The sequence below is a fragment of the Triticum dicoccoides genome, chromosome 3B (genome assembly GCF_002162155.2).
Source record: "Triticum dicoccoides isolate Atlit2015 ecotype Zavitan chromosome 3B, WEW_v2.0, whole genome shotgun sequence".
In the NCBI taxonomy this organism is placed as follows: domain Eukaryota; kingdom Viridiplantae; phylum Streptophyta; class Magnoliopsida; order Poales; family Poaceae; genus Triticum; species Triticum dicoccoides.
The window spans coordinates 4,995,724-5,008,985 of record NC_041385.1 but is presented as its reverse complement, the minus strand read 5'-3'; the positions used below and the strand labels follow the sequence as shown (position 1 = coordinate 5,008,985).

Below are 13,262 nucleotides of genomic sequence, written 5' to 3'. Positions count from 1 at the left end.
AGAAAACGTCGCCGCCGCCCTCTGTCCTCGCGGCCAACGGCCACCCCTTGCCACACCAGCATGTCCAGGAGCTCCGCCAAGACGCCTAGAACATCTCCGTAGAAGAACTCGAGCTCGGAAACACTGCATCGCGCTAACCGTCGTCGTCTTCCTCGTCGGCATCCGAAGATCGCCGATGTCAATTCGGGCAATTCAGAGCCTCCCCGAGCCATAAAAGATGCCCTAGACTTCACTGCGAGCTCCTACACATTTACCCTCTCCCCCTCCTTCGCTTTCGTCCTCCAACTAAGGTAGCTGCCATGACCTAAGCCGCCGTCCGCCATTGCCGATGAGCTCATCGTTGCCAAGCTCTCCCAGCCGCCTCATGCTGTACAGCAAGCTCCTGTTGTCCCGTACTTGTCACCCCGCTACACACTCTATCATCTGCATGCTCCTTCTCAGCTGCCCGCATGCATCCGAGCACCGCTGCCGCCTAGCTCGCTGCCGCCGCTAGCACCAGCCACTCCGGTACCCGCTGCTGCAACCAGCCGATGTGCCTCATCGCGCTGGTCATGTAGAACCCACGCGCGCATCCAGCCTCTACTGGAATCGGCCGGCCCGCGATGTCCATTGTGCTCCGGTTAGCCGCCGGCTAAACCTATCATTAGCACTTAGCTAATCCACCGCCTTAGTCACTATGAAGCGGGTCCCACTGACTGTTAACCATAGGGCTAATTTCCTGTTTCGGTTAAGTTAATTCTCATGGCCCCACCCGCATGTCAAAACCACCATTGACCGGCGCCAGGTCAGCTGCAAGTCGAGACAAACCACCCAGGGGTTCTTTTGTCCGGTATGGGATCGGGGGGGTAAGGGAACCGAAAAAATAGTCAGGGGGTATTGTAAACCACCAACTTTGTTGAGGGTAGTAAAATGGACTTTTTTTCTTTATATTAAGATAAGAGAAACGTATATGTTTTATGTAAGTGTGCATGGCAAGCTCAGAACCATATAGCCAGTCTTCCCTTTTTGAGGTAAGGAACTTTTTTTTCTGAGGATACTAGGAGCATACATATATGATATATCTACCTCTTCTTTGCTCAGTTTGGTACGATCTATTATATTTCCCTCTATGAACCTGTCTTCAACCAGTGAACCAGCATTGTGATATTTAGTGGTTGGCTGTCCTTGCTCAGCTGCTCCTAATTCTAAGGCCAAGCTTCTTGTGATAAGATGTGCTGAAAAAAGACTTGGAAAGGGGAAGCGGCTTTTCTCTCAAAAAGTTTATCATTCCTAGCTTTCCCTAAACACCACATGAAAATAATAATATTGCTTAAAGTGGCAAGGGAGTGGTATGAATTAGCTAAGATTTAAATGATGGTAGTTAGAGAATCAAAGTTTTGAATCAACATATTTATTCTAATCGTGCCAAGGCCTAGCAAACCATGCTGCTCTACCAAGCCCTACCTAGAACGTCTATCAAGCTTTATCTGTCAAGATAAGAAGATTAGATAAAGTTCACGAGCTCCCTTCTAAGGAGGGCAAACAAGAGAAGATAGAAGACAGGAGAATAATGTTCCTAAGGTCCAAGACTTTTGAAAGAGTTTCGCCAACAAAATCGGCTCCATCGTCTAGTTAGGTTTAAATCTCATCTAATCTAGGTACCACTCCCCCATTGTACTCTTCATTGAGATTAATAGAACATATTAGGGTATTGCCCCAATATAGGCATGAAATTATATGCAACAATGTCTTGAAGATCGCTTTACGAGAAACCTTGAGAATAATAAATGATGTGCATTCTACTTAGGTGAATGAAACTAAAAAATGTGCAGGCAATAGCGTTGTCTTTGCGACAATTTATTTTTTGGCATCTATTTCAATATTAAAAACATTGTTTATATTTTTTTATTACTAGTAAGCGTGCACGTGCAACGCACATCTTTTAATTATAATATAAGAGCATTTACAATCAGAGTTAGCAAATCCGACCCCTAAATGCCCGCAGATATACCTGTCAGTATCCAGGCATGACCATTTTGAGCCCATATTTGTCCGTCCATGCAATCATACTTATTGTCTCCTTTTACTCCCCCTATTTCTTTTTTATTACTCGGCATATAAGATTTTTCTGAAGTCAAACTTCATAAAATTTGACCAATTTTATAAAAAGTAATATTACTATCTCCCATCCATATTACTTGTCTCAGATTTGTCTTGATACATATACATTAGATGCTTTGTGAGATTAATTTTCATATTGTATTACTTTAGTATTATATATATCGACGTATTTATGTATTAATTTGATCAAACTCTACAAAGTTTGACATCAAACAAATCACATATGCAGAGTAAAACGAACTGAAGGGGTATGTCTGGTCACTTGCATGGGTGGAGATGAAGAGGGAAAAAAATAAAAATAAATAATAAATAAAAAAGGTGGTCCAGGGTGGTTACATACGAAGCAAAATGAGTGAATCTACACTCTAAAATATGTCTATATACATCCGTATGTGGTAATTCATTTGAAATCTCTAAAAAAACAAATATTTAGGAACGGAGTGAGTATTATTTGTTTCAAAATATACAATTCAGTCCTAGTTTGAAGCAACAATTAAAAAAAATTAAGCAACACTATACACTATTTATTCTCTGATAAAGGTCCACCTCTTTATGCGCATGGCATAGATATTGTTTGTCCCTTTACTGTCAATGAACTTCAAAATATGTACCAAAATCGCTTCCGTGGATCCATGTCAGTAATATATATTTCCTATAGCTTCATCCTTATCAGACATATTTTATTCAACATAAAAATTATCCAAAAAAACTTAATAATATTAAATTAAAATTGTAATGTCAATGGGTTCTTTATTCGATTATTTGATTCACAACCTAAGCACACCCTGACGGCCTGACTTCAAAAAAAGATGACACCACTGACAAACACACACACAAACATACCCGTGGCCGCACACACCACAGACACACTCTCATCTTCCTGCCTCTCTTCCTCTCTCTCTCTCTCTCTCCTCTCTCTCTCTCTCTCTCTCTCTCTCTCTCTCTCTCGCACGGACACACTACAAGCAGCGCCACCGCCCTCCCGCCGCCGGCGCAGGGACCCTCCCCCTCCCTTGCTGCGAGCTGCTTCGGCAGGGACTGCCCCTCCCCTGCCTCCTCAGTCCCCACGGCTGTCGAGACGGACGCCCTTCCCTTCCCTATCCACCTCCGTTGGTGGAGGCGCAGAGTTTGCCTCCACCAGATCCTCTGTCGCGGACTCGTCGTGAGCGCTGGAGGGCTCTACAACGCCTACCTCCTCCTCCCGCGGGACAAGACGCAGAATCGGAGCGAGCGCCGGGGAGGACGCCCTGCTCCGATGGGTTGGGCGTGTCGCGAGCTTCGCCGTGTGGCCAAGTACGGCGTGCTCCAGAGTGGATGGTCGACGCCCTCCCCACCTCGCCCGTGACTGGTATTTCGTCATCCGCCCTTTGCTCGGTTCGGCTCTGTCCGACGCTGCCGGCGCCTTGAGGCCGCCGCCCTAGCCACAGCCCCACGCCTCGCTCCACGGCCGCCACAAGCCCATGCCTTGGCTGCTTTAGCTATTCTGCATAAGTGTGATCTAATAATCAGAAATGTTTTCATGTAAACAATTGCTCATGCAATTCTATAGGCTGTGGAAACTGCTCTTTTACACTGGTACGAATTGCAGTCTTAAGCTGGAGCTTATTTGTAGTTTATTCACAATGAGTTGGTACATACTATCTCTATATAATGCCATACCAATAAGGCATATTTGATTAGTCTTGTTTGGTCTGAACATTCTACATAATATCTCTAGTTCTTTAATTAATGCGGAAATGACATACCAATGAGTACTTGTAATTCTGGATGCTATAGCTAATTCTGGGTTGTTGTATATCTGAACAATAGGTTTAGCTCTGACAGAAACAGCTATGGGACAGGTACAACATGAAGTTGGGTTCTAGTCTTTTAGCTACAGTGCAGGTACATCTTCCTTGCTTAGTCTAATTGTGATTGTCAAATATTCCTTGTTGCTAATTCTTTTGTGAAATCTTCTTGTGCATTATGTGAAGGGAAGCAAGCTTGGATTCACTGAATGATGTGTACACACCAAGTGCACCTCGCTTTCATAATAGCAAGCAACCCCATTCTGAGGTATGTTCTCTTCGCTTGCAGCCTTTTTAAGAGTATAAGTGGTGCTTATCAATGTGTTGTCTCAGAAAAGCGCTTTCTCCAGCGCTTGATAATTGTAGCTCTATATGCTTGTGTTGCAAACAGCATAAGCAACTGGACAACCATTTGGTTCATAAACTCAAACCATTGAACTTAAAAACATCACCTTCCGTGGCTGTTGTGTGTCGTAGTTGGGTCAAAGCAAATTGCGCAGTGGGCTTCTCCCTAGTGTGAATTTGTTAGAAAGAATTGAACATATATACACAAACTGAAAGAAATATCAAAATCTAAGCACCTGTATGCCTCGCAATGGATCACAACAAAAAGACGTAAACGCTGATTAATCCATCCTAAAAATATCTGAACTATATCGGAAAACATGTAGTTGCTGATTTACGAAACCATCATTTTCCAAACAGGGTCTCACAATATAGGAAAAAACCTTTTAGAATTCGCTTGGATGCTTATAGCTGGATTATACACAGCAGACAGAGTTGTTCATTAATTCCTATTACAATTCTTCGTGCCAACAGTACAACCTACAACAATACATCATATAACTATGTCTGAAACTTGACACCATACAATGTGGATTAAGGAATTAAACAGACACAAATACATACATACTTTACTCTTTAACCGCGTTTAGAAGTACTCAATCCAATGCTGGGTTAAAAATGCTTCCTAATCCACTACCTCAATCCAGTGTAGGATTAAAATGAAATCTCGAACATAATCCCCTAAACAACAAAATACACATGTGAATTATATTCTCATGTGATAGTTAAGTCCATCTAATTGAACAAACAAAACCATAGAGGTACTCGGATATAGTGATCAATGCAGTTGAGGTGCCCATACATGCACACATACTCTCGATTGTAGAAAGTCTGATGAATTGCTACATAAATAGGCAAAATGATTTGTCGTTCATTGTCATAGAGATTTCGTAGTCCTTTCATTCAAATGGCCTAAAAGTAACATAAAAATGTGGTAATCCATTGGCACAAATGAACAGCATACAGTACTCTCAAGTGTGCAATACAATACCAATTGGCAGGCCAACATTCAGAGAAGCATATACTGAACTTAGGTTGTCGAAATTCAGAGAAGCATGTACTGGATTTAGCAAGTAGAAATTCAGAGAAGCATGAGTGAAGGAGGCCGAGTGTACCTTTTCCTGGATGTTGTCTACCTTTTCTGCTCAGGGTCTTGTTGATCCAGAACTTGTTGACTATCTTACTTCCATGCTACAAAAGATAGGCATCTCCTAAATTATGTTGCTAATTCTTTCGTTTACCCAAGTTGGGTGTTAGTCCTCCCAGTTATGTGCTTACTTATGTAACAGAACAGATTAGAGAAATGTTCAGTGCCATGCATTCAGTTTCATGGAAAGCACATAAACTCTATATTATATATAGGCCATTATATTTAATTATTTATTTTTACTCGGTATATTAAGAAATAGGAGCACAATTGTAGTCATGGTATTTTTGTTACTCTTTGTATTTCTGAATTTTGACCCAAATCTGCCATGAGAATCTGCCCATGAACTTTGACAGATGTACATCATTTTGGTCATTATTAATTTTGTTGTCGCAAGTGCAGATTCTTCTGATTATGACACTCTTAATAATTGAAGGGGAGAGTTGGTGTTCATGAAACCAGATTGATTTGCTTGGTACAGAGTATGAGCATTGTTTCCCGTGAGCTAGCTTCCTATGCCCAGCTGGTGGCTTAATGTTAAGGGGAAGAAAAATCTGATCAAAGTTTGTACCTGATCAAAGTTCGTTGGCTTGGTGATCAAAGTGTGAATACATAGACCACAACGTGTCCCTAGTGAGCCTCTAGTTGACTAGCTCGTTGATCAACAGATAGTCATGGTTTCCTGACTATGGGCATTGGATGTCATTGGTAACGGGACCACATCATTAGGAGAATGATGTGATGGACAAGACCTAATCCTAAGCATAGCTCAAAGATCGTGTAGTTCGTTTAGCTAGAGCTTTTCCAAATGTCAAGTATCATTTCCTTAGACCATGAGATTGTGCAACTCCCGGATACCGTAGGAGTGCTTTGGGTGTGCCAAACGTCACAACGTAACTGGGTGACTATAAAGGTGCACTACGGGTATCTCCGAAAGTGTCTGTTGGGTTGGCACGAATCAAGACTGGGATTTGTCACTCCATATGACGGAGAGGTATCTTTGGGCCCACTCAGTAATGCATCATCATAATGAGCTCAATGTGACCAAGTGTCTGGTCACGGGATCATGCATTACGGTACGAGTAAAGTGACTTGCCGGTAACGAGATTAAACGAGGTATTGGGATACAGACGATCGAATCTCGGGCATGTAACGTACCGATTGACAAAGGGAATTGTATACGGGATTGATTGAATCCTCGACATCGTGGTTCATACGATGAGATCATCGAGGAGCATGTGGGAGCCAACATGGGTATCCAAATCCCGCTGTTGGTTGTTGACCGGAGAGGTGTCTCGGTCATGTCTGCATGTCTCCCGAACCCGTAGGGTCTACACACTTAAGGTTCGGTGACGCTAGGGTTGTAGAGATATGAGTATGCAGTAATCCGAAAGTTATTTGGAGTCCTGGATGAGATCCCGGACGTCACGAGGAGTTCCGGAATGGTCCGAAGGTAAAGAATTATATATAGGAAGTCAAGTTTCGGCCATCGGGAAAGTTTTGGGGGTTACCGGTATTGTACCGGGACCACCGGAAGGGTCCCGCGGGTCCACCGGGTGGGGCCAACTATCCCGGAGGGCCCCATGGGCTGAAGTGGGAGGGGAACCAGCCCCTGGTGGGCTGGTGCGCCCCCCTTGGGCCCACCCTGCGCCTAGGGTTGGAAACCCAGGGGTGGGGGGCGCCTCCACTTGCCTTGGGGGGCAAGCCACCCCCTTGGCCGCCGCCCCCCCTAGGAGATTGCATCTCCTAGGGCCGCCCCCCCTAGGGGCCACATATAAAGAGGGGGGAGGGAGGGCAGCCGCACCCATGCTCTTGGCGCCTCCCTCTCCCCTTGCTACACCTCTCCCTCTCGCAGAAGCTTGGCGAAGCCCTGCCGAGATCGCTGCTGCATCCACCACCACGCCGTCGTGCTGCTGGATCTTCATCAACCTCTCCTTCCCCCTTGCTGGATCAAGAAGAAGGAGACGTCTTCCTCAACCGTACGTGTGTTGAACGCGGAGGTGCCGTCCGTTCGGCGCTAGGATCTCCGGTGATTTGGATCACGACGAGTACGACTCCCTCAACCCCGTTCTCTTGAACGCTTCCGCTCGCGATCTACAAGGGTATGTAGATGCACTCCTCTCTCTCTGTCGTTGCTAGATGAACTCATAGATTGATCTTGGTGAAAGCATAGATTTTTTTTATTTTCTGCAACGTTCCCCAACAGTGGCATCATGAGCTAGGTCTATGCGTAGTTCTCTTTGCACGAGTAGAACACAATTTGTTGTGGGCGTAGATGTTGTCAATTTTCTTGCCACTACTAGTCTTATTTTGCTTCAGCGGTATAGTGGGATGAAGTGGCCCGGACCGACCTTACACGTACGCTTACGTGAGACAAGTTCCACCGACTGACATGCACTAGTTGCATAAAGTGGCTAGCGGGTGTCTGTCTCTCCCACTTTAGTTGGAGCGGATTCGATGAAAAGGGTCCTTATGAAGGGTAAATAGAAGTTGGCAAATCACGTTGTGGCTTTTACGTAGGTAAGAAAACGTTCTTGCTAGAACCCTATTGCAGCCACGTAAAACATGCAACAACAATTAGAGGACGTCTAACTTGTTTTTGGAGCATATGATTGTGATGTGATATGGCCAAAAGTTGTGATGAATGATGAATGATATATATGTGATGTATGAGATCATGTTCTTGGAATAGGAATCACGACTTGCATGTCGATGAGTATGACAACCGGCAGGAGCCATAGGAGTTGTCTTAATTATTGTATGATCTGCGTGTCAATGATTCAATGCCATGTAATTACTTTACTTTATTGCTAAACCGTTAGCCATAGTAGTAGAAGTAATAGTTGGCGAGCAACTTCATGGAGACACAATGATGGAAATCATGATGATGGAGATCATCGTGTCATGCCGGTGACGAAGATGATCATGGAGCCCCGAAGATGGAGATCAAAGGAGCTATATGATATTGGCCATATCATGTCACTATTTGATTGCATGTGATGTTTATCATGTTTTTGCATCTTGTTTACTTAGAACGACGGTAGTAAATAAGATGATCCCTCATAATAATTTCAAGAAAGGGTTCCTCCTAACTGTGCGCCGTTGCGAAAGTTCATTGTTTCGAAGCACCACGTGATGATCGGGTGTGATAGATTCTAACGTTCACATACAACGGGTGTAAGACAGATTTACACATGCATAAACACTTAGGTTAACTTGACGAGCCTAGCATGTATAGACATGGCCTCGGAACACAAGAGACCGAAAGGTAGAACATGAGTCGTATGGAAGATACGATCAACATGGAGATGTTCACCGATGATGACTAGTCCGTCTCACGTGATGATCGGACGCAGCCTATTCGACTCGGATCATGTATCACTTAGATGGCTAGAGGGATGTCTAATCTGAGTGGGAGTTCATTAAATAATTTGATTAGATGAACTTAATTATCATGAACTTAGTCTAAAATCTTTACAATATGTCTTGTAGATCAAATGGCCCACGTTACCCTCAACTTCAACGCGTTCCTAGAGAAAACCAAGCTGAAAGATGATGGCAGCAACTATACGGACTGGGTCCGGAACCTGAGGATCATCCTCATAGCTGCAAAGAAAGATTATGTCCTAGAAGCACCGCTAGGTGAAGCACCCATCCCAGAGAACCAAGACGTTATGAACGCTTGGAAGTCTCGTGCTGATGATTACTCCCTCGTTCAGTGCGGCATGCTTTATAGCTTAGAACCGGGGCTCCAAAAGCGTTTTGAGCAACACGGAGCATATGAGATGTTCGAAGAGCTGAAAATGGTTTTCTAAGCTCATGCCCGGGTCGAGAGATATGAAGTCTCCGACAAGTTCTTCAGTTGTAAGATGGAGGAAAATAGTTCTGTCAGGGAGCACATACTCAAAATGTCTGGGTTGCACAACCGCTTGACTCAGCTAGGAGTTAACCTCCCGGATGACGCGGTTATTGACTGAATCCTACAGTCGCTTCCACCGAGCTACAAGAGCTTTGTGATGAACTTCAATATGCAAGGGATGGAAAAGACCATTCCTGAGGTATATTCAATGTTGAAATCAGCGGATGTAGAGATCAAAAAGGAACATCAAGTGTTGATGGTGAATAAAACCACTAAGTTCAAGAAAGGCAAGGCTAAGAAGAACTTCAAGAAGGACGGCAAGGAGGTTGCCGCGCCCGGTAAGCCAGTTGCCGGGAAGAAGTCAAAGAATGGACCCAAGCCTGAAACTGAGTGCTTTTATTACAAAGGGAAGGGTTACTGGAAGCGGAACTGCCCCAAATACTTAGAGGACAAGAAGGCCGGCAACACTAAAGGTATATTTGATATACATGTAATTGATATGTACCTTACCAGTACTCGTAGTAGCTCCTGGGTATTTGATACCGGTGCTGTTGCTCATATTTGTAACTCAAAGCAGGAGCTGCGGAATAAGCGGAGACTGGCGAAGGACGAGGTGACAATGCGCGTCGGGAATGGTTCCAAGGTCGATGTGATCGCCGTCGGCACGCTACCTCTACATTTACCTATGGGATTAGTTTTAAACCTCAATAATTGTTATTTAGTGTCATCTTTGAGCATGAACATTGTATCTGGATCTCGTTTAATACGAGATGGGTACTCATTCAAATCCGAGAATAATGGTTGTTCTATTTATATGAGAGATGTGTTTTATGGTCATGCCCCGATGGTCAATGGTTTTTTCTTAATGAACCTCGAACGTGATGTTACACATATTCATAGTGTGAATACCAAAAGATGTAAGGTTGATAACGATAGTCCCACATACTTGTGGCACTGCCGCCTTGGTCACATTGGTGTCAAGCGCATGAAGAAGCTCCATGCTGATGGACTTTTAGAGTCTCTCGATTATGAATCATTTGACACATGCGAATCATGCCTCATGAGCAAAATGACCAAGACTCCGTTCTCCGGAACAATGGAACGAGCAACCAACTTATTGGAAATCATACATACTGATGTGTGCGGTCCAATGAGCGTTGAGGCTCGCGGAGGATATCGTTATGTTCTCACTCTCACTGATGACTTGAGTAGATATGGGTATGTCTACTTGATGAAACACAAGTCCGAGACCTTTGAAAAGTTCAAGGAATTTCAGAATGAGGTAGAGAATCAACATGACTGAAAGATAAAGTTCTTACGATCAGATCGTGGAGGAGAATATTTAAGTCACGAATTTGGTATGCACTTAAGGAAATATGGAATTGTTTCACAATTCACGCCGCCTGGAACACCTCAGCGTAACGGTGTGTCCGAACGTCGTAATCTCACTTTATTGGATGTGGTGCGATCTATGATGTCTCTTACTGACTTACCGCTATCTTTTTGGGGATACGCTCTAGAGACAGCTACATTCACTTTAAATAGGGCACCGTCTAAATCCGTTGAGACGACACCGTATGAATTATGGTTTGGGAAGAAACCTAAGTTGTCGTTTCTAAAAGTTTGGGGATGCGATGCTTATGTCAAGAAACTTCAACCTGAAAAGCTCGAACCCAAGTCGGAAAAATGCGTCTTCATAGGATACCCTAAGGAAACCATTGGGTATACCTTCTACCTCAGATCCGAAGGCAAGATCTTTGTTGTGAAGAACGGGTCCTTTCTGGAGAAAGAGTTTCTCTCAAGAGAAGTAAGTGGGAGGAAAGTGGAACTTGATGAAGTACTACCTCTTGAATCGGTGAGTAGCGCAGCTCAGGAAGATGTTCCTCTGGTGCCAGCACCAACTGAAGAGGAAGTTAATGATGATGATCAAGGTACTTCGGATCAAGTTACTACTGAACTTCGTAGGTCCACGAGGACACGTTCCACACCAGAGCGGTATGGCAACCCTGTCCTGGAAATCATGTTGTTAGACAACGGTGAACCTTCGAACTATGAAGAAGCGATGGCGGGCCCAGATTCCAACAAATGGCTTGAAGCCATGCAATCCGAGATAGGATCCATGTATGAAAATGAAGTATGGACTTTGATAGACTTGCCCGATGATCGGCGAGCGATAGAAAACAAATGGATCTTTAAGAAGAAGACGGACGCGGATGGTAATGTTACCATCTACAAAACTCGACTTGTCGCTAAGGGTTATCGACAAGTTCAAGGGGTTGACTACGATGAGACATTCTCTCCCGTAGCGAAGCTAAAGTCCGTCAGAATCATGTTAGAAATTGCCGCATACTATGATTATGAGATATGGCAAATGGACGTCAAAACGGCATTCCTCAACGGCCATCTTAAGGAAGAACTGTATATGATGCAGCCGGAAGGTTTTGTCGACCCTGAGAATGCTAACAAGGTGTGCAAACTCCAGCGATCCATTTATGGGCTGGTGCAAGCATCTCGGAGTTGGAACATTCGCTTTGATGAGATGATCAAAGCGTTTGGGTTTATGCAGACTTATGGAGAAGCATGCGTTTACAAGAAAGTGAGTGGGAGCTCTGTAGCATTTCTCATATTATATGTAGATGACATACTTTTGATGGGAAATGATATAGAACTTTTGGACAGCATTAAGGCCTACTTGAATAAGTGTTTTTCAATGAAGGACCTTGGAGAAGCTGCTTACATACTAGGCATCAAGATCTATAGGGATAGATCGAGATGCCTCATAGGTCTTTCACAAAGCACATACCTTGATAAGATATTGAAGAAGTTCAATATGGATCAGTCTAAGAAGGGGTTCTTGCCTGTGTTGCAAGGTGTGAAATTGAGCTCAACTCAATGCCCGACCACGGCAGAAGATATAGAAGAGATGAGTGTCATCCCCTACGCCTCAGCCATAGGGTCTATTATGTATGCCATGCTGTGTACCAGACCTGATGTAAGCCTTGCCGTAAGTTTGGTAGGAAAGTACCAAAGTAATCCCGGCAAGGAACACTGGACAGCGGTCAAGAATATCCTGAAGTACCTGAAGAGGACTAAGGATATCTTTCTCATTTTTGGAGGTGACGAAGAGCTCATCGTAAAGGGTTACGTCGACACTAACTTCGACACAGATCTGGATGACTCTAAGTCACAAACCGGATACGTGTATATTTTGAATGGTGGGGCAGTAAGCTGGTGCAGTTGCAAGCAAAGCATCGTGGTGGGATCTACATGTGAAGCAGAGTACATGACAGCCTCGGAGGCAGCGCATGAAGCAATCTGGGTGAAGGAGTTCATCACCGACCTAGGAGTCATACCCAATGCATCGGGGCCGATCAAACTCTTCTGTGACAACACTGGAGCTATTGCACTTGCCAAGGAGCCCAGGTTTCACAAGAAGACTAGGCACATCAAGCGTCACTTCAACTCCATTCGTGAAAATGTTCAAGATGGAGACATAGATATTTATAAAGTACATACGGACCTGAATGTAGCAGATCCGTTGACTAAACCTCTCCCTAGGGCAAAACATGATCAACACCAGAACTCTATGGGTGTTCGATTGATCACAATGTAACTAGATGATTGACTCTAGTGCAAGTGGGAGACTGTTGGAAATATGCCCTAGAGGCAATAATAAAATGGTTATTATTATATTTCTTTGTTCATGATAATAGTCTATTATTCATGCTATAATTGTGTTATCCGGAAATCGTAATACACGTGTGAATACATAAACGACAACGTGTCCCTAGTGAGCCTCTAGTTGACTAGCTCGTTGATCAACAGATAGTCATGGTTTCCTGACTATGGGCATTGGATGTCATTGATAACGGGATCACATCATTAGGAGAATGATGTGATGGACAAGACCCAATCCTAAGCATAGCTCAAAAATTGTGTAGTTCGTTTAGCTAGAACTTTTCCAAATGTCAAGTATCATTTCCTTAGACCATGAGATTGTGCAACTCCCGGATACCGTAGGAGT

At 44.0% G+C, this 13,262-nt stretch overlaps 1 long non-coding RNA gene across 1 annotated transcript; it reads left to right on the top strand.

Annotated features, from left to right (window-relative positions):
- The first annotated feature begins 3,016 nt into the window (after nucleotides 1-3,016).
- On the top strand, nucleotides 3,017-5,915 carry LOC119280420. The gene is made up of 4 exons (XR_005138078.1): nucleotides 3,017-3,448; nucleotides 3,910-3,984; nucleotides 4,074-4,155; nucleotides 5,782-5,915. It is a non-coding gene; the product is annotated as an uncharacterized LOC119280420 (long non-coding RNA).
- Nucleotides 5,916-13,262: the final 7,347 nt, after the last annotated feature.